We start from the raw sequence: 23,379 nt of genomic DNA on the forward strand, positions 1-23,379 counted from the left end.
AGGCAGATCTGCTAAAGGTCGAGGTGCATTAAGCCTTCAGCTGTGCTGGATGAAAAGCAAAAGAGCAAAAAACACAACTGAAAGATGCATTTGAAAGTTATTTGGAGAAGAAAAGAACTATCTGTTCTGCACAATTACAAAATAGACATCCTAATATAGCAGTTATGTGAAACAGTGCCAAAAAAACAAGAATGCAGACTATTTAAGAAAGTAAAATTTAGTCTAATATGGGTTATTTTTCCTTGACTTGTAATGGCAGTATACTTTTACTGTATCAAGTCTTAACTGTGAACCCAAAAATCCTCTTAAGTCAACAAAGAGACTGCCATTTACTTTATCAGACTATAAATCCGGTCCCAAAGAAGATAAGTGCAATGTGTCATTGATAAATGATGGAACTGAGGAGAGCTATTTTCCAGCCATAAGCGGTTCCTCCAATCCTGAGAGCATTGTCCTCTGAAGCACAGCCTCTGCCAGGGCAGCACTGGGCCTTTTAAACACAGCAGGACTGCAGCATGACCTGCTGTGGAGAGGAAAGCAGCTCAAGCACTCACACATGGGCCAGGAGCAGGTGCCATGCTCTAGGAACCCTGGTGGATCCCCCAGCTTGCCCATGGTTGCCCAGAAGTGTGTGGGTATGTTTAAACAGCTGGAAATATAAGAACAAATGTGCTGTCTCAGGCTCTCAGTGCCAAGAATTCAGTCTCAGGAGAGATTCTATGGTTCCTGCAATCACCAGCTCCACTCCCTTGGAAGATGCTAAGATTAAGTCAGCGCAAAAGTGCTGTCTCAGGCTCTCGGTGCCAGGAATTCAGTCTCAGCAGAGATTCTATGGTTCCTGCAATCACCAGCTCCACTCCCTTGGAAGATGCTAAGATTAAGTCAGCCTAGAGGGATCTGGACAGGCTGGATTGATGGGGCAAGGCCACCTGTATGAGGTTCAACAAAGGGAAGTGAAAGATCCTGAGCCTGGGTCACACAATCCTACACATCACTATAGGCTGGGGCAGAGTGGCTGGAAATCTGCCCAGGGGAAAAGGACCTGGAGGTGCTGGTCAACAGCAGGTGAAAACGAGCCAGGTGTGCCCAGATAGCCAAGGAGACCAATGGCACCTGGTCTGTATCAGAAATGGTGTGTCCAGCAGGAGCAGGGCAGTGGCTGGCCCCTCTGCAGCACTGCTGAGGCCACACCTGGAATACTGGGCTCAGTTTTGGGCCCCTCACGACCAGAAAGACACTGAGGGGCTGGAGCATGTCCAGAGAAGGGCAGCAGAGCTGTGTAGGGTCTGGAGCACAAGTCCTGTGAGGAGTATCTCAGGCAGCTGGGAGTGTTTAGCCTGCAGAAAAGACTCAGTGGTGACCTTATAACTCTCAAAGGAGGGTGTAGTGAAATCTAGTTCAGTCCCTTCTCCCAACTAACAAGCAATAGGACAAGGTCTTAAGATTATCAGAGTAGGTTTAGATTGGATATTAGGGGAAAGTTCTTCAACGAAAGGGTTGTCAGGCACTGGAACAGGCTGCCAAGGGAAATGCTGAAGTCAGCAGCCCTGGAGGTATTTAAAAGACATGTACATGTGGCACTTAGGGACAAGTTAGTTGTGGACCTGGCAGTGCTGGGGTAATGGTTGGACATGACCATCTTAGAGGTCTTCTTCAGTCCAAATAATTGATGATTCTGTGATTCAATCCTGTTTAATTTATGAGATTTGATGTGATGATAGGCCAACCTATCCAACCTGAGGGCAATGGCCTTTTGCACCCATATGCAAAGCAAAATGTCTGAAGTCATTACTTGCTGGAGCAGATAGCCTGTGCTACATCATGCCATCATGCAGACTGTAAAAATAAATGGCTTTGAAAGATCTGGTAAAAGATACCAGAGGAGAGGCAGACAGATGGCTCAAATGTGAAAAGACAAACTTCATCAGAGCTCTGATCTGAGCTCACAGTGTCTTCATTGTTTCCTTGGACCTTTCTTTTCCAGGCCTTGCAAACCCTGCATAGACAGACTGACTTGCCTGCAGGTGAGCTAACACAAAGAGAGAGTCCAGACCCTGTCTGAGAGAGCTGCTACCTACGTGTAGCTCCAGCACCCAGGCTTTGACTGTGCTTGCTAAGAGTGACTCCAGGGGCACCTTGCAGCAGAAGCTTGGTCCCTTTCTTTGAATCAGACATGGAAGGGCCAGGCAACACCACTGGCCTGGATTGTCCCCACCTGAGCACCATCCCTGTGTCCTGGGTGTTAGATTCAAACTCAGGGACTCTTTGATTGAACTGCAGAAGAATCTCTCTGGCAGCAGATATGAATGACTTTGTGATAAATAATTCCTTCCCTGCCCTTTGAAATCCACATGCTGATGATAACTCAGCTATTGAGTCATATTGGAAAAGAGTGGAGGCCTTTTGCTCTGCCAGCTCTTGTTTTAAGCCTAACTGCTAGTTCAATGCAGCCATGAATTTTTGCCTCCTTGCATATAATATTTTGCTATCTAAAGCAGGAAAAGCATGAGGGAAAAAAAAAAAAAAACCCTCATCCTAGAAGGAAATTAGCATCCTGCAGCCTAATAACCCATTCTCTGCATCACATGCAGGGTGGTGTAATTAAAGCCATAAAATATTCAGAATTGATCTCCCCATTTGGAAGATACACTTGCAACAAAACTAATGATGGCTGCTGCTGTGTGCCTAGGAGAGGATATCTCCCCCAAAAGGCTTCTCTCCCTAGGAATCCTGCTGCTTCTATCCTGCCTTCTCCGGGGAGATGAAGGTCAGATAATCCAGGTAGCAAATACATTCAGTTCCTGCCCAGCCCCAGCTCATGGGGTCACAACTCAACGCTTCAAAATTTGAGGTGGGCTGTTCTCCTGCACAAAGTTCCTGGAGCACAAAGCTCCCCAGGGCACATCCAAGTCCAGCAGCACGTCCTGCTCAGCACAAAGCTCTCCAGAGCACACCCAGGCCCAGCAGCACATCCTGCTCAGCAGCCACCAGCCCCTGCTCACTCCTCAGCAGTGACAGAACTCGTCACCTAAGCAAGGGGCACCCAGGCCTGGCAGATTAGTGACTCCTGCCCACAGACTCTCAGTGCTTGTGGGATTTGCCCCAGTTCCCCCGAGGCTGATGGTTTACAAATGCACCCCATGGCACAGTGGTGTTTGCAGGTCTCCTCTCACCCAGGACTGTATTAAATTTCCTGCCTGTGACTTCTGCTAGACAAAAAACACTGCCCCAAACAAGGATTTTGTTTTGATGGTCTTGGTTTCAATCTGTAAGTGTGAAAGTCTCTTCAAGTCTGTTAGCTCCCTTTAGAAGCAGGATAAATTCTCTAGTTTAGAAAGTTTTAAAAGGATGAAAAGTCAAAACAAAAAAACCTTTTAAGCAGAGTTGATTGACAGTAGTGTTTTAAACTGTACAGTAAACAGAAAGTATCTGATCTGCTTTAAGAAGGTATCTTTAAAGTCTTTGTATTGTATTTTTGTTCTCTGCTTTCTACCCCTACTTCAGCCAGTGCAGTGACAGCTTTGCCATGTCTCTTCTTGTTTCAGGGCAGGGCTCTGAAGCCAGTGCTCTCCTTGTACAACCAAGTGTCTCAGAAACATTTGGCAGGACAGCACCAGACCTGGCCTCCTGCCAAGTCTCCATCCACATCATCCCAAGAGAGAAAATGAGGAGCCCTGTATCCAGGTCTAGCTGCACTAGACCTGCTGCAAAATACCACTTATCCCAACCTATTACATGGAACAAAACTCATCACTAAAACCCTGGACACCAGAGCCAGTAACTACAAGAATTTACATTATAACCCAGCAGCTTCTCCCACTATATTCCATTCTGAGAACTAGATATTCTTCTGGTATGTGTAGCTAAGAAAGCAAATGCAGCCTGAGATCCACCCTGCAGCCAGCTCTGAGCTAGAAGAAAACTATTCCTACAATTCAGTTTAATTTTGCTTCCTGTCTGTTTCAAAAAAATTAAAAAGCTCTCTTGTAGAAAACATCAGATGACTCCCCTTGATTTACAGCTGGAGCCTTTAGGAGATGTAAGTAAGAACTAATTATGACCTCCTTCTTAAATGTCTTGCCTCTGAAAGCCAAAAACAATCTGAATAAAAAATTAATTGATCAATATTCTCCCACCATTTTTCGCCAATTAGGCCTGTAAGTTAGTGCACCTTAAATAATGTGCCAGAGCAAAGGTTTCATGGGCTCAGCCTTGGCTGTTCACCTGTGAAAATTAATATGCTTAATTTTTATGTGATAACAATTATGTAACTTATTTTTGTAAGTAAATAATTCAGCACAGACAAGAGCCACAACACAGAAGAATGGACTGTACCTGTGTTTTGCCTACTGATAAGGGGCAGTTTTGCTGTCTCTTTGAATCCCTGCATGACCAGCATTAAACTCTGCAAGCATCTTGAGAGAGAAATATAAAATAGCCCTCCCAGCAAAGCTAAATTCCAGTGCTGGCTGACATTTGTTTCTTTTTATCTGTACATTTGTCTAATTAAGAAGATACAGTGCCGTTTTAATTTTCATATAAACTCTTAACTTCAATGGGGATGCATTCTGCAAACCAAACAAGAATTTATTAAGATAATAAAGCAAGCACTTCATAAAAATTTAAATGCCTGCTCTGAGCATCTTTTTTTGTGGAACCAAGAGGCCAAACTGGGGGAAGGATCTGCAGCAAACCTCTTCAGCAAGCTCATGCCCAGGCGCATGTGTGAAGTCTGTATGTGCAGGGGGGGCTTCCCATACCTGAGGCCACTTGTCCCCACAACACCAGCAGGATTTTAGCTGTGTGCCAGCTTTGCACCTTTTCAAGCACAGGGGTGCCCTGGTTCAAATTAATGGATTCATTTACAAGGACCTTGGCTGGGGGAAGGCATATTAGTTTCCCTTGCTTGTGCTGCATCGTCTGTTTATAACAACACAGTTAATCAAAGGAAGGGGAGATGAAGATCTTTTTTTGCCAGTGTGGCAGGAAAGACCGTGAAGCTTTAATTGACCCCTCGAGAGACAAAGTGAAAAGCTCGTGGAATTAGTTGAATTTTTAACACAAGGGCATGTTTTCCTTCCAGATCTGCTCTAGACACCAAAAGAAAGGGTCATGCTCCCAGCTCCCTGCTGCCCTGGGTGCAGCTGCTGCACCACCTCCTTACCTGAACCATTTCAGAAGCAATGCAGCTATTAATACCTCAGGGTAATGACTCACAGTAATCCCTTAAACCCCGTAATTGAAAAAAAAAATGGCCACTGCTGACTAATGATTTTGAGACTGGGGCATAATTAATTGACTTCTGGATAAGGTGCCTGAGGATTTTAATGTGGTTGGTAGTTCTGCCTCACTTGTCTGGGCTCTGCAAGCTGTTCCCAAAGGCAACATGCTGTGGATCAGGCAGGAAAAATGGTATCCAGGTCCTTTGAGACCAGGGCTGGGGGGCACAAGGATGTCCCATGTGCTGTGTCCTCCATCCTTCCCAATGCATGGGGGCACCAAGGTGGATTCAGAAGTCACAGCACTGGCAGGCTCCCAGCAGGGCAGTGAGGAAGGACCATGGTCCTTGTAACTCAATTAAAATTGTGCAAAATTAAAGAGGCTGAGAGAAGGGACCATACAGCACATCTGATTTTTTGGGGTTTTTTTAAGGAGGGCTGAAAAATTCCAAACTCTGCATTTAGAAAGATGGAGAAAGAGGAAGGGATTCTCAGAAATACTCAAAATGTGATGAGAAGTTCCTGCTATTCCATAGGCTTTCACCTGGCAAACTCTTCTAGTTACCTCTATTAAATCAGGTTTTCCCCCTCCACTTTATTTCTGGATGGGAAGGGCTGAAAATACGTGTTACAGCACAGGGCAGAAAAGGACAAGCTTCCCACTCTCTCCTCCTTCCCTGGCCATGACTTACAGCAAGATTGCACAAAACTGAGGACAGGCAGGGATTAGCTGGCTGGCCAGATGAGGAAAGATGTGCTCAGGAGTAGTTTGTTACAGCAAGACCTGACCGTGTTGGCCCTCCACAAAATGAGCAGCAGGTTCCAGTGGTGAGGTTACTGAGGATTGCTGCAATTTGTTCCCAGTGCTGCTTGTGAGCTCTGCATCTCCTTTCCTTCCACTCTCCTGATAAATCTGAAGTGCAGAAGCAGCATTTTCCTCAGTGGAACCAGTAGATGCTTTAACTGGAAATTCGTACATGGAAATTCGTGAAGGAGATAACCCTATAGCTTTCAAATGCAATATTGAGGAATCATTCTAGCCAAAAAAAGCAGATGATCTGCTTACAATTTGCACAATCACTCTGCAGATGTGGACACATATATGAAAACAATGAAAAAAAAGTGTTTAGAGGTTTTTTACCTCTTCTAAAAAGTCTTTCTGCTCTTCTCTTCATACCACTGCAGCTCCAACAGTATTATCATAAATAATAAACATCATAAGGCATGTGGCAAGAAAATCTAAACAACACCATAGCTACTCATCACTTGACTTAAAATATTCTGGCTGGATTTTCTCTCAGCTGTAACAAACATTAGGTTTTTCCTCTTCTTCTCAAATAACTGTGACACAACCACAATGCAAGAAGGTTCCATGCAAGCCCCCAGCATTATGCAGCCTCATTAGGAGCTCTGATTATTTATTTGGCACATCTCCAGCTTGCCTGAGTGGCTGAGTCTGTCAGTCCTGCACGCTGATTCATATTGCCAGTGGCTAACACAGTTCAAGTGCCAAAGGCAAGCCAAAGGGCAAAGTCAAAATAGGTAATGGCATCAGCTGGGAAAAGTAACCAATGCACGTCATGTCAGTGACCTCATGATGACCCCACTGAGCCTTTTTTTTAATGGGAGGCACTGAAAATGAAGATTTCATGCCGGGGGATGTATTGATAACTTCATGGAAAGGACCGCAGCCCCGCACTCTTCTTCTGTCAGTTGTCCTTTTAATGATTGTTAATCTTGTTTTAAGACAAGAAAAACTGCAGTTTACTTGAATACTCTGGGTCTACAGGGAGGTTTCAGAATTTCGTTCTTCCCTTCCTTCCTCTGAAGTACCAGATGCTACTACACAGGATTAGAGAGCAGTTTGAACTAGAATGCAAAAAAATAGCCTTAAGAAACATTTGCATTGCCTTAAAAGTCCTCTTGGAACCAGACATCCAGATTTTGGTCCTCATTTGAACCAGCTATTTTTTCCTTCACTGCAGCAGTGTTAAGGAGGTTGACTGAAAGTCAGCAAAGTTGTCTTACATATAATGTCCCTGGGACAACAGACCAATGACCCATTAACCATCTCCAGGTTTTAGTCAGCAGGGCAGAAACATACCTTCAGCCTTGTCTGGAAGTGCCCAGTTTTGATCTCTTTATCTTATACTAAAGTTTAAAAATAGCCCACTCTTCGTTTTGTAGGAATCAGTTTTTGTAGAAACATTTCCTCTGAATTTTCAGATCAAATCCTCACCTAGAAATTCTTCCCCACCATATCAAAATATAAGCGATGAATATTATTGCCAAAGGAAGCAACAGATGAATAATAATAGCTTTATTTTTAACTTATCCCTTAAAAGGCATAAGGACCCCAAATCTGTCCCACAGGAGTTATACTTTACCACCACTGGGTAAATAGAAATTTTTTTTGGTTTATGATTCCCAAACCATCCATATTCATGTCAAACACATAGAGTTCCTGTCAAAAAGGCTTTAATCAGACACAAAGCATAATGTAGGTTACTCTTACACCAATAGCTCCTGATATTGTGATCTAAAAATAGCAATTGTGATCTGTCATAGCAACCAGTCCTGCATTAAGCTGGATTTTCCCTGAGTCCTATCAACAACTCAAATCATGTCTTGGTATTCATGCCAGAGCAAGGAACCAGTCCCAGGGACTGGCAGCACCCTCCTCTTCAAGCTGGTGAGTTCCTAAGTTGCCTTATAAGAGGAGAAAAAAAATAAGTAAAAAAAAAAAAAAAGCCAGGAGGAATTTGGACTGCAAATGCACTGGTGTTAAGCAGTACATGAAAGTTGGAGCATTATGTTCAGGATCCAGCCTTTGAGAGGGTGAATTCCCCACTCCAGGGGGCTGCTGGGATGGGATTTGGCTCCAGGTACAACATCCTTCCTTCCCAGCACCCTTAAAGACTAGCTAGCTGTGCTGTGACCTTCTCAACATACCAGCTTGTAACAGGAGAGACACACCTAGACCCAGCTACACTCCTCCAGCCCCCCTAAGCTCTTGAGGGACCAGCACCAGAGAATTCTCTACATGGAGGGTCATGACCTGGACATTTCAGGAGAACTAGAAATGTTTGTGCTGCATACAACTGATGCAGCACAGTGAGGCCATGGTGTGGTGTCAGACAGAGAAGCCACAGAGCATCCCTCAGCAAGGCATGGTGTTATGGCTCCCACCACATCTTCAAAAAGCACTCTGGGACTCCACTGCTGTACAGCGCGCAGCTCCAGCAGCCAGGCAGGGCAGCTTTTCCCACTTTGTGTTTGCCTGTGTTTCCTCCCAGTCTGTCCTTCACAGTGCAATCAGCCTTCAGACACCCCTCATCTCCTTGAAACTCAGATTCCCATCTCTTCCCATGCACACCATGTACTCCTTGTACTCTGCTGGAGACAAGGAGAAAAGAGGAAGGGGTCCTATCCCACTTCAGAAAATGCTAATTAGATTGTTCCAACCTGCTCCCTTCAAAATGTACAGTTATGGACCAATAAATTGCACACCCAGAGGTGACATTCCCCAAATAAACGATTACTTAAGGATTAGTCACGCAGCTGTACGAAGGCACATGGCTGGCTTTGCAGGAAGGATTATTGGAGCACACATGAATACAGATGACTCAAGCAGCCAGGGCAGGGACCCATCTTCCACTTCAGCTGGGTATAAAGCTTCAGGCTTCAGCTGTCTACCTGTGTTTGGCATCTCCTAGGCACACCTACAACACTGCAGCTGGTAATTATGAAAGAAAATAAATCCTCCGCAAAAAGAAAGAGTGACAAACTGAAAAAAGTGTTTGGCTTCCTGAAAAAATCTTGATCAAAGCACTTAAAATTCTTCCCCCTCCACCTGGAAGTTTCTGAAGGACAGTGGAAAGACAAGAACATTCTGAGGCATTTTCAGCAGCAGAATTCATAGGGGTACCCAGGGAGCTCTTGGAGCAGCCTGAGCACACGGGCCTCAGGCTGCACAGCAAACGCCTCTCCAAAGGGCCATTCTCACAGAGAGCTGAAGCTGGGGAGTTTGTGTTCTCCTTCAAAGCCAGGAGCTGCACTCCCTCTAAGAAAAACTGTTCTCTGCAAGTGCATAATTCATATTTTAGCCTTGATTGGGTGAAAAGAGATGCTACAGCTGACTTCACTAAAGGTTTCAAATCAACCCCATTATCTGTTACATTAATAATTGCAGCTTTTAGCATAGTGAAACCCAGCAGTTTCTTAGGATGCAGCGGATGCCCTTTGATTGCTCTGCTTTTTTTCCTATTGCTAATTTAGGATAATGGTTGGACTCGATGATCTTAGAGATCTTTTCCAGCCTTAATGATTCTATGATCCTATTTATTACTTCCAAGACACTGATGGGACATTTCTTCCCTTTTTTTGGAAGGAGAGGAGGGAGCCAGGTATGACACTGGCTGAGGCACCAGCATAGCAGAGGCAAATGTTGTTCTCCAAGCAAAGACACCTGCACCCTGCATCCACCTAAACCCATAATCACTCCCTACTTGCCTTAGGGCTCACAAAATCATGAATAAGACTTACAGAGCAAGCTTGGTAGCAACAGGCCTTAGTTTTATCAAGACTACATAATTTCAAACGTTTTATCAACAAAAACTGCTGGAAAAACAGCAGGTAACTGGAAAAACTTGATTATTGGCTGTTTCCTTTCTGCCGCCTCATCTGATTTTCCTTCGTCCACAGGTCTTTCCCAGGCTGTCTGGCTCCCGCAGGGCACGGGGGATGTGTTTTGGGCCGGCAGCTCCCCATGGCCGGTCCGAGGGGTCCCTCTGCCGATGGGAAGCGGCGGCGGCGGCCGGAGCAGAGCGGGGGATGCCCCTGCCCGGAGCTGCCCGGGATGCGCTGGCTCCCGGACAGCCCTGGGGACCACGCACCCTGCAGGGATGCCCTTGCATCCCCGGTCCAGCCCAGCAACAGCAGACTCAGTTTTCTACTTTCGGTTTTGTGCTTGTTTTCAGTACTGGAAGAGCACCGAGGTGCTGAAGTGTGTGCAGAGAGCGCTCATCACATGAGGAGCATCTGGGGGAGCTGGGGTGCTGAGCCTGGAGAAAAGGAGGCTCAGGAGACACCTTGTCCGTCTCTACAACTCCCTGAAAGGAGGGCGTAGCCAGAGGAAGGTCAGCCTCTTCTCCCAGGTAAGAAGTGACAGGATGAGAGGAAACAGCCTTGGGTTGCACCAGAAGAGATTTAGACTGGATATTAGGAAAAATTTCTCTGCCCAAAGGGTGGTCAGGCATTGGAATAGGAGCCCAGGGAAGTGGTGGAGTCACCATCCCTGGAGGTGTTTGAAAGAAGTGTAGATGCGGTGATTAGGGACATGGTTTAGTGGTGGTCTTGGCAGTAATGGGTAAATGGTTGGACTCAATGATCTTAGAGGTTTTCTCCAACCTAAACAGTTTTATGAATCCATGATTTTAAGATGGGATTTTCATCCAGGGCTGTGTGGGATCTGATCCCATGGTGGTGCACAGCCCACAGGGGCAGGCAGCAAAGTACCAGGACAGTGCAGATACTCCCCACGTCCAGGGCCATAGGACTGCTTGCTCCTACAGAAGTGCAGGTGGCAGTGTGGCCCCACAGCATCCTCTCCTCCACCTCAGAGCAGGGAGGGGATCAGCAGGGCACAACCCAAACTCAAAACAAGGCACTGCCTGCACTCAGGTTTTCAAGCTCTCAAATAATCTGAACTTTCATTAATGGAAAAAACTATTCCTCCCCAGGCTTAGGGAAATGAGTCTATACGTCCTCCCCTCAACAGGGACATAAACACAAATTCCAAATTCCCACACAGGAAGAGAAGGCAGAATGGGGAAAGGATGAATGATCTTAGTGCAGCAGGCAGAGGATGGACCAACAGCAATTTTCATGAGTTCAGCAGCTCATACCCAACAAATTGTCTTCAAATACTTTTCTCACAAATCATCTACAGCACATTCCCTCTGATGTAGTCCAAAATAATGAAATCTTATTTAGATCACTATTTACATTCTAAGTGCCCCAAATCACTGTACTGAAGATATGGATGATTCACCACCTCTAATGACCTGTCAAACCTGGGGTAGGGAGGTCAGAACCACGGAGGTTTTTCTAAACTCCCCTGGGCTTAGTGGAGACCATAGCAATTCTACTAAGTGGAAAATAATTTGATGCTAGTCCCAATCCTTCTTTCACACTCATTTAGCCAGGTGCAAAGCTGTCAATAGCAGTGGCAATACACTGCTTTAACACAGGTATAATTTAGCAGAGGGTCATGTCTGTTTTTTTCCCTGAAGAGCCTTTAGAAAAAGAAATCTGTCAGACCTTCCTATTCAGGTCATTCCCAAGTCGTGTTCTGCAATACAGCTCATAGAGAATAATGTAGAGTGTTTTCACTTTAAAGTGTGATGATAAAAGGATACCTGGTAACCAGCAGGAAATTTTGAGGGGTGAGAGGAGTCCTTCCAACTCCTCTGGGGGTCTGACATCACATACTCTTCAGACAAGTAAGTTATTAAGTTGCTTCATTCACACTCTTTAGTGGGAAGCAGAACTAAGTGCAAATCCAAGTCCCAAGTATTGTAGCTCTCATTCCTGGTTTGCCATATTAACCATAACAGGTGCTTCTCACCTGAGTAGCTCAGCTTTAATGGCAGAAAAAAAGTCCTCATGTTTGCTGAATACAGATGTTTGCAGCTGCACCTTTTCTGGGGGCCGTGTGCCAGCTTTCTGCCAGTGCTATACTGCAGCAGTAAGGTGTTCTATAAACCAGGGAGGATGGCAGCTCAGAAAGCTCTAAAGCATCTCTTCTACAGACCACAGAAACTGCTGTTCCAGCAGTGACACCCTCCAGAAAGGTCCCATCTTAATGTCCCTGATGGTGGCAATGACCCCTCATTCTCCCTGACACCTGGACTATCTAAGAGCTGTCTTAGCCCCTGATGTGGCTGGATGCTTTGCTCCATGATAACACTTTTCATGTGTTCATAGCTAATGGGCAGGACTGGCCTTGTGACCAAGTCTTCTGCAGAGCACAGAAATCTCTGCACACAAGCAGTTTCCTTTGCAAAGGCACTTACACATCCCTAAGCCGTTTTTAGCCTAACAGAGAGGAGTTACAGGTGCCATCCTGAGAATGCTTTGCTCTTCTTATTACTTATCAGCAGAAGGTATTACTGCAGTCTTACACTGCACTCATGCTTAGTGCTTCCTCTGTCTGGAAAAAGAGCACTAACAGGAAACTTTATACTGCAATTTATTCCTATTTTACTTTCTTCTCATCAAAACTGCTCCCAGTCCAGCTTATAATGACAGTCATATTCCCCAGCAAGGCAATCCTCATACCCTCAGAGAGGCACTTCCCTCCACAGTTCTCACAGTTACCAATGAAACTCCACTTTCTTGGCACCCTTAACCACCAAGCACTTTGGAGGAGTGCCTGTGCCCCACTAAAGGGAACAGACAAACACACTGCCTCTGATTCTGATGGGCCCAAATTAGTCTACAGGGTCAACCCCAGTTAGCTCCATCTGCAATGGACTCCAGCTCTTTGCCTGATTTGCAGAGGACAAAAGCATTCAATAAGCTCCAAATATGAAATCAGTATTATGGATTGATAACCAGGTTTCACACAACAATGTTTTAATTGCCTGTTGTCCCTTTTCACAACCCAGGCTGGGAAAGAAAAATAGGTTTGTTTCACAAGCAGTACCATGCCAAAGAAGAAGCAGTGAGGACTTGGCAGTTCAGAAGCTGTCTGGCAGCTCTGGTGCTACCAAGAAACTTTGAGGGAGTTCAACACGTTCTGCAAGTTCAGCACATTGCAGTGTGTTGCACAAAGAAGCCATAAGCTCTTTTCTGCATCCAGCCCTGGGACAAGGATCCATTTGATCCATATCCCTTTGAGGCCCACCAAAACTTTCCCATTAGCTTGGATGAGGTTTGAGTTGCATGCAGAGACTATTTCCTAAAGAGTCACCTAGCTTTTGATAAGGTCCAGTATATGAGGATGTGAGGTATTTGTTCCTGCTTTGTGGATTTAAGATGTCCCTGTTGTAAAAATAACAGGGACACCCACGCCTGTAATTTCTGACTGGCAGGAGTGGGAGGCCAGGGCTGGAAGGGAGGAGAGCAGTGTCTGGATGCATCTCTCCACCCAAAGAGAGACAGAGCTCACCATCCCGTCCCTGCCAACCAGCTAATGAAGCTCTATTTTGGCACCTAGGTAAAGGTCAAACTTTCCAAAATCATGCCCTAGGCTCTCGAAGGATGATTTTCCCAAACATATGAGGGAAGAGAATATGCCCAAAGCAAAATTAGGATATAGACATATGAAGTGTGAAGCTGAAGGCTTATGGTACCTTCATGATGTCTCAAACTCCATTGACAAGTTGATTTCTTTTCCAGAAGGGTTCAATCCTGTTCCATACTTAGGGAAAGGCTGGTAGTTCACAGTACTTCAGGCTGCCTTGAGAAACCCCTCTCTTGTTCCCCTGACTGGAAGCAAGGGCAGGCAAGATCTCCCACTTCTCTAGCACAGGTGGATAAATTAGTGCCCAGGTGCCTAAAGATGCAATTATCACAGATTTTCTAAGCTTTGGGACTTCAAAGAGTTAAATTTGATTCTGCCTAGTTTTGGTAGACTGTGTGTGTGCAGGGATATACTCATCCTGTCCAGAAAAAACAGAGCCAGGAGCACATCAGGACAACCCAGCCTTAGCACACCCATGGCAGGCAAAATTAGTGGGTGGTGCACAATATTAATTCAGCTCCTTACCCATGTGCGCCAGGATGCTGCCTTTAATTAAATTAGCATAAGCTATCTCTTTGACATTCTGATTTAATATTATAGACTCAAGGTTTTATCCCAGTAAATGCATAAAATGTGAATGCATCCCAGGGTCATTTTTTCATGTTTCTCTATACATTCGCTGTTTTTATTTTCTTAATGACCCCGTTTGTCTTTGCCAGCTGGAACGTGTGTGTTACAGTGCAAGCCAAGGTTTGGTCCTCAGAAGTGGAAGGCAAATCACTACACTTTACTGCAGCCAGGGTGGAGGGGTCCCCAGTGGGATGGAGGAGATTTATGGCTGCCAGCTTCCCAAAAGTCATCCTGAGCCTGAGGAACAAGCAGTAACTGAGACCAGTTTGTGCTGGACTTGAATCTGCTGCTGCCCCATTCACCAGGGCAGATCTCACACAGGTCCCTTGACCATCCTCCAGCAAATTATGAGGGCTATGGAAAGACTCCTCTTCTTGGGCTGTTTCCTCTCTTTTAAGAGCATTTTGGCACTGTTGAGTCCTGTGAAAATGTCACAGATGGCTGAGAGTCATGTTCAATATGCAATATACACAGCAGGGCTGGGTCCCTCTGCCTTCCTCCTCCAAGAGATCCCCTGCACTCTGTTTGGGTGGGATTCCTTTCAGGCCCCTTGTGCATGAAGTCTCTGGACCACAGTGTCCCACCTGGCCAGGCTTATGTCCAGATCACTGCCCAGCACCCTTCTGGATGGGTTTCTGCCACCCAGGAGCCAACCCAAACACCATTCTGGACCTTCCCCTTGGTACCAGCACTTTTCCTTCAGACTGTGTTCTCTCTTCCTGTGTGCAGGAGGTTTGCTCTGGGGTGGTGAGCCCAGGGGAGCCAAGGAATTGAACTCTGGTTCTGCAGCACGTGATCTGTTGCTTCCACACAGCCTTCACATTTGCATGTTACTGAATTAATCACTTTAAATTAATGCTTGCTGGTTTTCTCGTCTCAAGAAATGCACTGAATGCAAAACAGTGTCATCCTTACAGGGACTATTTCTAGCTGTACAGCAGATTAAAACTAAATTAGCTGATGTTTCAAAACTGGCAAAACCATGTATCTGCTGTTCAATTTGTAATGCTGGCAGACTGTTATTAATGGTGGGCATGTATTAAAAATTCTATGTTTATGAAATGTACTTTTAAGTGCTTGGCTGTAGCAGCAGAACACTCCCTTGCTTTGTTCTGTAAAGGTAAAGGGAACCCGCTCTACTCAGGGTCATTACCAGGTAAGTTGTGACTCTGCTGCTTATCTGGTACCATTGCATATCTCCTCTTGATTCAGCAGTTGAAATTTTTCTGAATTTTTACAGGGTTAACACCCCACATTGGGAACTCCTCCTGCTTTAGGTCTAACTGTGTCCCCAGTGTTTCACCCTACAAAGAGTATCTGGGCTGTGATTGAGTGATCTCCCTCTGCACACAGAGAACTGGATAAGTGGAGCTGGAACATCTTCTGGACAGCCTCCTCTGTCGTCCTCAGTGTTTGTACTTTTCTCTTGCAGAAAACCTCCTACTTTTTCAGGAACTTTTGCATTTATCCAGATCTTGCACAGCAGCCTGTGATCACACACATTGCATGATTAATTTCATATCTTCAGGCTCGAGGAAAAGATGGGTGTCCCAGATGCTGTTAGGATGGTTTGCACTGCTCAGGAGGACGAACACAGGCAGGAGAGGATGGATGAGCCCTGCCCTGGAGCTCCAGAACAGGAGTGACAGGACATAGCAGTCCATATTGATACAACTGGGAATGCTCCTGGGCAAGGCTGTTCCCTGGGGACAGCCCACTATTGGACAGTGCCAACACCTTTCCTAGAGTGTTGAATTCACATTATCTCCACTTTTTGTTAAACAGGACAGACAGGCACTGTGCCACCCTCCCCTAGACAGCAGCAGAGAGCTCAGGGTGCTCAGCTGGTGATTAAAGTGAGATCCACGCAATTTTACAGCGATGCTTGGTAGGATTCAAGGTTTATTTCTACTGAGAGATGATACTTAAAAGCAACAATAATTTATGGTTGTCAGCTTTTACTGCCAGCTACTATTCCTGCTCTCCACCCTGGTGTCAGGGCCCACACTGCTCCCTCTTTAATACTGGCAGCTCCCTGGTGCTCAACTGGGGCTCCTTGCAGAATCCAGAGTGGGTATGAAATTATAGCCATTGCTGCAGGAGCAGGAGAGAGCATGCAAAAAAGCTGTCTCTACTGATATTTCACAAAGAAAAATTGAGTCCCACTAAGCCTCCTTGTAGCTATGCAGAACCTTTAATATAAAATGGGTATGCAGCTTTTGGTGGAAAGACCCTGTGAGCAAAGGTGAGGCAGCTGGGAGCTCCATCAGGCTGCTCACGTTACCCTGATGCTTTCAGAGGAGTTTTTGCAGGAGAGGTTGTATTTCAGCCTGGCTACATAAAGGGCTAATTGCCCCAAAATAGACACAGTCTCACCTATTGCTTCCTGCCCAGGAAGAGGTTTGTGTTGCTGATTGTGGGACAAACACAAGTTCACCTCTCATAGTGGTATGGAAACACACAACTTTGCTCCTGCAGTAATAATAAAACCAGTGCACTTTTCCTTAAAGAGTGCTCTTTAAAGGTGAAGAGGGGCTATTTTGTAAGCAATGGCCCAGACAACTGGCTCCCATCACCTCCACTCTGCAGCAGAAGCAAGGCAAACTGCAGGAGACATCTCCATCCCATCCCACCCATCCCCTGCACTGCCAGGCGTGCAGGTACCCACAGCCTGCAGCAGGGGAAATGCAGGAGCACCAATGCCCAGGGTTATTTGTGTTGCCAAGCAGAAACATTTGGCCTTAACCCCAGGACAGTAACAGCACCTGCTGCCTCTGCCCCGGGTGGGGAGCCCTTTCAAACTGCCTTGCCATAACCCGGGCAAGAGTTGGACAGACACAGCTCAGCTGTGGGCAGCAGAGGTGGGGTGCACACGGGTCTGTGCTGGCTGCCCCCAGACCCCACAGCAGCAGCAGGGATGCCCAAACAGCTGCTGGCCACAGGCACAGTGCAGCCAGCTGCTCACCTGGCAAGCTGCTCCTTGTGCAAACACAAGGTCGGAGTCCCCAGAGGATGAACCCACACTTGGATGTCTCAGCTTGTACTCCTCTTTCTCAGAAGCACTGCAATCACTCTAGCAGATTTTCAGCAAAATGTTTTACTTCAGGGGATTTTTTTATGCTTTTGTGTTTCTTCTCTGAAAAGTTCAGGTTCTTCAAAATTCAGCCCGCACAGGAGTTTAGGGCCAGGTTTCATCAGGTTTATGTCAAAAAATATTTTAACAGTGTTTCAAAAAATGTCAGACTACCTTGCTACAACAAATTCTAAATGGAAAAACTCTAACTAATATTTTTTCTACTGCTTTGAAAACTAATCCAATCTTTTCAGTTTAGTTAGAATAGCCAGTATTTACAAAATATCTCTATAATAATAAAAATTAAAATATTTTATGGATGCGACACTTTCAGCTCAACAATTTTTATGGTTTATTGTAAATAAAATTGTTTATGATCTTATCATCTCATCCCAGAACAGGATAGACCTACCAAATCTTTTCAAAAGGCAGAAAAAAAGAATGATTTTCTGTTTGTCTCTTGTTTTGACCAAGTCTAAAATTGCTGCACTGTTGAGTTCCCATAGGCATTCAGCCTCCTGAAGGGAGAAAGTGAATGCTAATTTCATGGTTGGCTTTACTTAACGAAATAAAAATATTCTTGCCCAAATATTGTGCAAATAAGGCAGAATTCTTCCCAGACTCTTCCCTGATCAAGCTGCACTCAGAAACATGTGATCTGATTATCCTCATTTGAGCAAACTGACTGTCAGGCTTTGTGCCCCAGCAGGAAGATGGGCTGTTAACAAGTCAGGTATTTACAGCACAGATGTCAACAATTTGGAGTATTTAATCACAGCACATTTCAATTTGTCCTCAGCTCAGACAAACGAGCTGCCTGTGTCAAGGGTCATGGGTGTGTATGGAACTGGTCTGGGTCTATCTAATTTCATTTTATATATCCTTGGTTTCATACCAAAAAAAAGAAATAATCTCTAACCAACAAGTGCTGGATTAGCCCATCCCCAGCCGAGGCCATCTCCTGTATATCTACAGAGGCTGAGCTCTGTCTGGACTTAGAAAAGCCTTGGGTGGGGATGAGGAAGATTTGCTTTTTCTTACTAATGGCACAGCATACATTTTTCTTGCAAAAGGCCTCTCAGATATGAAATTTCACAAATACTATGAAAAGGTCTTTTCTGAGTGCCCAGAGACAGCGCACAAGGTAAAGCTATAGCACTGAGATGATAAAAGCACACCCTGAAGGAATGAATAATTGAAGCCCAGCCCTAAATATTAATAGAATACAAGGAGAAGAGGACACATTCCTCAACTTTGCACTTACCGAGCTGCCTGTTTGGATTTGAAGCACAGATATTCTCACAACCACTCTAAGCCCCTTAAATCCCTTCCTGGAAGACCACAGTGCTCCAAGCTAATGCTACATTTGTCTGAAACTCCCCAGCTCATTTTGTATTCAGGCCTCAAGAGGAACATGGTAGTGTTTGTTGGAAGATGTGTTTGTTGGAAGATGTGTTCCAGAAGCAGATAGAAGCAAAGGACACTGTCTGCTCCCACAGAGGAAAGAGCAGCATTTGTGCAGGAGAGAGGATGCACAGAGGGACAGCTGGCAGTGAGTGGGGACTTCCTCCAGCTCCAGAGATGCCCAGCCAGGGAAACCTGACAGGATGCTGGGTGACAGGGGGATACCAAAGGGACACAGCAGGCACCCTTCAGCTGGGCCATGCTCTGCTCTGGGAGATGTTTACAACATCTGGCCCCAGCCTGGTTTCTAAACAGGGCCAGACCAATGCAGATTGGTGCATGACAGTCACAGGCTCTGAGAGCTGCAAGAAAGGGCTCACAGCCAAGCACACACATAGGAGCCCATCCACCTTCAGACTCTGTGGGCAAAACCCTGCCCTGACACCAGGAAACAGAGCCAGCCATGCATCCACAGGGACATGCAAATGGACAGAAATTGATTTTCTTAAATTCAAATGCCATCTGAGAATGGAGGTTGCTGTGCACCTCGTGGGAGCAGGGCAACACTTCTTCAGCAGCCCGTGGCAGTGGGCAGCTCTGATGAACCAATTCCCCTGCAACCTTCACAAGCCCTCAGGCCAGTAAAATACAAGCAATTTAAATTAATTTTTAAAAATTGCATTTCTCTGTGTCGGTTGACATGTCTTAGGTTGATGTCTGCTGGCACCAAAATAGCCTTAAGTACCTTCTGGCTGTAACTCAGAGCCATTTCAGGCATCAGAGCAGCCACACTCTCTGATCAGCTCACACAAGACTGGAGGGGGAACTCCCATCCCTGTGGCTCAAACCAGAGGAAAACTCCTGAAAGGTTTGATACAGAGATGGGACAGCCAGGGAACAGGCAGGATAACTTGGGACAGCCAGGGAACTGGCAGGATAACTTGGCACACCCAGATGGCCAGGTTGGATGTGCCAAACCAGCACACCCCACTGTCAGCACGGAGCTGCCCCAGGGCTGCCAGCCCCCTGCTCCTCCTGCAGCAGCTCAGAGGAACCCTAAGAAACAGGAGGGGGTTTATGGGGTCAGCATCACAGCCCTGCCTCTTTGCCATGTGAATCCCATCAGACAGACATCACTCTGCTGCAAACACATCCACGGGCATCCGCCACTTCCCAAATTTAGAACGATTTTTAACAAGCTGGAATCAACAAAATAAACAACACTTGATCTGCAATCTCCCCGCTCTTGACAGCGTCCCCAGAGGTGGTGGAAAGCTGAGGAGATAGCTCCTTGCTTTAATTGGTACATTAAAATTCTTCCAGGCCACTACACAACTGTTAATAGGCAACTTAATTAAGCACTAACACAGTTCATATTTCTACCCTCCAGAGGTTCTTGTTTCATTTTTTTTTCTTATTACATCCAAAGCCATTGGGAGTTTTGTCCTAATCATGTAAAACAAGCTGAGGGCAGCGACACCATGCAAGTTGTTTAACTCCTGATCTCCAGACACCATTGCCAGATGTCCAGGCCTGCAGTTTCTTCTCCAAAAACAAGCCAGAGGACTCCAGGAACAAGGTGTGAATTGCTACAAGTCAACAAAAATAAATGCCAACAATCCTTAGCACCAGCAGCCAAGTCACCCCGCTGAGTGCCAAAAGGAAATGGTGTTGGGCAAAGTCAGGGCCTCTGCAGGCATCCAGTGACAACAAGCAGGTGGGGGGTTTGTCCATTGCCTGAATGACCACAGAGCCTTATTCAGCATACCATGAATATCTTCCAAAATGCCCCATGGTGTCCTCTGCCTCATGCCACCCAAAGGAGACTCCTGAGGAACAGAAGTGGCAAAGGATCTCCGGATTCCCGGGAGAGCTTTGATATTTGGCTGCTGCCACCACCTGGCTCTCACTGTCCCTGCTGAAGGAAGCACAGGAACAAGCACCAATGCCCCACAACACCCCCAGCCCTTCAGTGTTTCTGGGCAATCATTTTCCTGCACATCAGGCTGGTTTGATGGATTAGCTGAGGAGGCCCTCAGTGACTGTGTTCTCAAAAGCTTTCTTCTTTCTAACACTGTAAATCAAAACTTGCTCCAACAGCTGTTGTGGGAAGTGACCAGTTTAATAGTCATGCAAACAATAGTGGGGTTTTGATTATAGGTGAGTTACAAGCCATTTAAGTTAAAAAACAACTGAATTTTACTGCTACCAAGCACACTTAAGGTAATACACACAGATTGAGGAAGGAGGGGTGACTGGAGAAGCCAAGCAGTCACCTGGTCTATGGAGGCAAGGAGCACACATTCCTGGTGATGAATGAATATTAATCCCTCTGCTTAAGGAGAATGGTTTATTTGCCTCAAAAGCCTTGTACACCAACAGGCCCATTGCCAGTGTGTGCATCATGATCCATGATGGAACTGTGGAGCTGAGGAGGGTTTTCCAATAAGGTCAAATAAGGTCTGTCTCCTGCTGTAACATTTTTAGTCCAAGGGAACAAAGATCCAGAGCCCCTGAACACAGCAATAGTGTAGTTGGAAATTTCTAACACAAACATTAACAAACATCTGGGAAGGGGGCAGAGAGGGCAGTGCTCTGGTGACATAAAGCAGGGTGGCCACATGGACCTCAAGTATGATTTGCATTTGCTGAGGTCGTGTCCCAAGGGTAGAAACAGGATCACGTGGTGGTGCTGAGGTACAGCCACCAAGCTCCTGGGTTGGTGCAAGGATAGGGTTGGATGGGCTGAACCCACAAACACCCCTGTAGGAGATGCTATCACACAGCACAGAAATGTGCTTTGCAGCATGATCTAAAGCTACAAGATGCCCACTAGGTTAAAAGTACTACAAAACAAAATGGTTTGAAAATAGACCATTGAGTATGTTGTTATTGAAAATGCCCCTTCCTTCCTTCCTTCCTGCTTTCCCACAACAACAACAAAAGCCTCTATAGACTTTTTTTCCCCAGAATTAAATAATTTTTTTTCATTTGAAGAACATTTTTTTTTTTGGCTATTTCTGTGCATGGTTCACACAAAAATAAAACCCCTAAACGTGGCATTGGATTCCATTCCATTTTTCCTTGCTTCTTTCTTCCTTAAATTTTTCCTTCCACCAGGAGAAGGGAAGGGAGAGACAACTCAGGGAAAGAAGGCACTAAATGGAATAAATCAAAACCTGATAAAAGGAAAAGAAGATAATATTTTCTAAAAACTTTTCTAAACTAAGTTTAATTTCCATTGGAAACCTAAAGCTCAGACAGGACAGGATATAAAAGGTAGTGTTTTCGAGGGCTGAATAGGGAGAGAGATAAATGCCTTAGCTAGGAATGCGTGTCACAGCCCTGCCCTATGAAACACCGTGTGCCCCTGCTGGAGTGCCAAACCCAAGAAAGGGGAAAGATGTCCAAGCTGTGACCAAGAGCTGGTGTCAGATTCCCTGCAAGGAAAGCCCACAGGGTTGTGTGGGGAGGGAGGATGGGCTGGGGAGTGAATGGTGGGAGGGATCTGATGACACTCCAGAACTGGTGCCTAGAGCAGAACACAATCATGGGTTGTCCTACCTCTGACCCTGAGCAGGAGAGGCTTTGGGATGGGAATGAGCCATGAATTTCTGTGATCTGTTAGGGAATGGTCCCAGAGTGGCATCTGGCTGCAAGGAGGGTATTGAGGTGGGGAAAAGGTCTAATAAGGCTATTCACACCTAGAAAACTCCTTTTGGTGGAAAGAAAAGTGTCCAAGCCAGCCACACTGGCTTTAGGCTACAGGGACAAAAGTGTCCCTAGCTTCTGCGTTTCTCTGTTTGGTAGAAATCCTCCTCTTCCACTTTCCTGTGGGAAACACCTGCCCTTACACTTGAAGAGAGACCTTTCCCAGCTGGGTCACTGCCGGCAGGTCGGGGATGCTGAATCACCTCGGGAGCACCCGGGTGAGCAGCGCAGCCCCACAGGCCCACAGCAAGGGCAGAGTCTGCTGGAGCTCCCAGCCCTGCCCAAAGAGCAGCCCCGGGGAGGCTGCCAGCAGCCCGAGCTCAGCCCCACCGAGCACACACGGATTTTCCTGGGAAAAACCTGCCTTGTCACAGCACAGCCTGTGTGGAGATCCCGCACTCGTCCTTTGACCCTGTGCTCACAGGGGCACCAGGCTCCTTCAGCAGAAAGGTTCTGCCCGTTGTTTTCATACTCGAGAGACACCTGGGAGAGGTTGAGGTGTGAGCTGGGTTTATGTAGACACAGCTGAGCTGAAAGCTGCTGTTTCCAGCGGGTGGTGAGAAACCACTTGACTATTTAAATACATGTACCTGTCTGCAGTGGCTGAGGGGTGATATTGACCTTTTAAAGCACTTACTGCACCTCCGTTTTATCACCTTCTTGGAAAAAAAAACACCTGCGGGTGGGGGGGAAGAGGGAAAGAAAACTATGCACACAAACATTTCCGTTTGCTCAGAAAATTTCTTTAAAACATCACGAATTTGGTTTTCTGTTCCCGATTGCTCCTTTATTATCGGATACTGAAGCGGGGATTGGATCAAACACTCGCAGGGAGCCCGAGGAATCCGCTCAGCCCGCACTACCTGGCTCGGCCACGAGGTGACGCTGCGCCCGGCCAGACCCTGCCGGGGCGTTCGTCCCTTGTCCATTGTGGGCATATTTATTTATTTTAACTTACTAATTGCTTTGTGTCCAGGAAGAGCTGCAATTCCATGATACTGCCCACGCATCCTGCACTGCCATGGGCTATACAAGCACTCAGTAAGACATAACAATAGACAGAAGTACTGGCCTGGGCGCTCTGCACACACAAA

The sequence above is a fragment of the Passer montanus genome, unplaced genomic scaffold, assembly GCF_014805655.1.
Source record: "Passer montanus isolate IOZ18808 unplaced genomic scaffold, ASM1480565v1 scaffold21, whole genome shotgun sequence".
Classification (NCBI taxonomy): domain Eukaryota; kingdom Metazoa; phylum Chordata; class Aves; order Passeriformes; family Passeridae; genus Passer; species Passer montanus.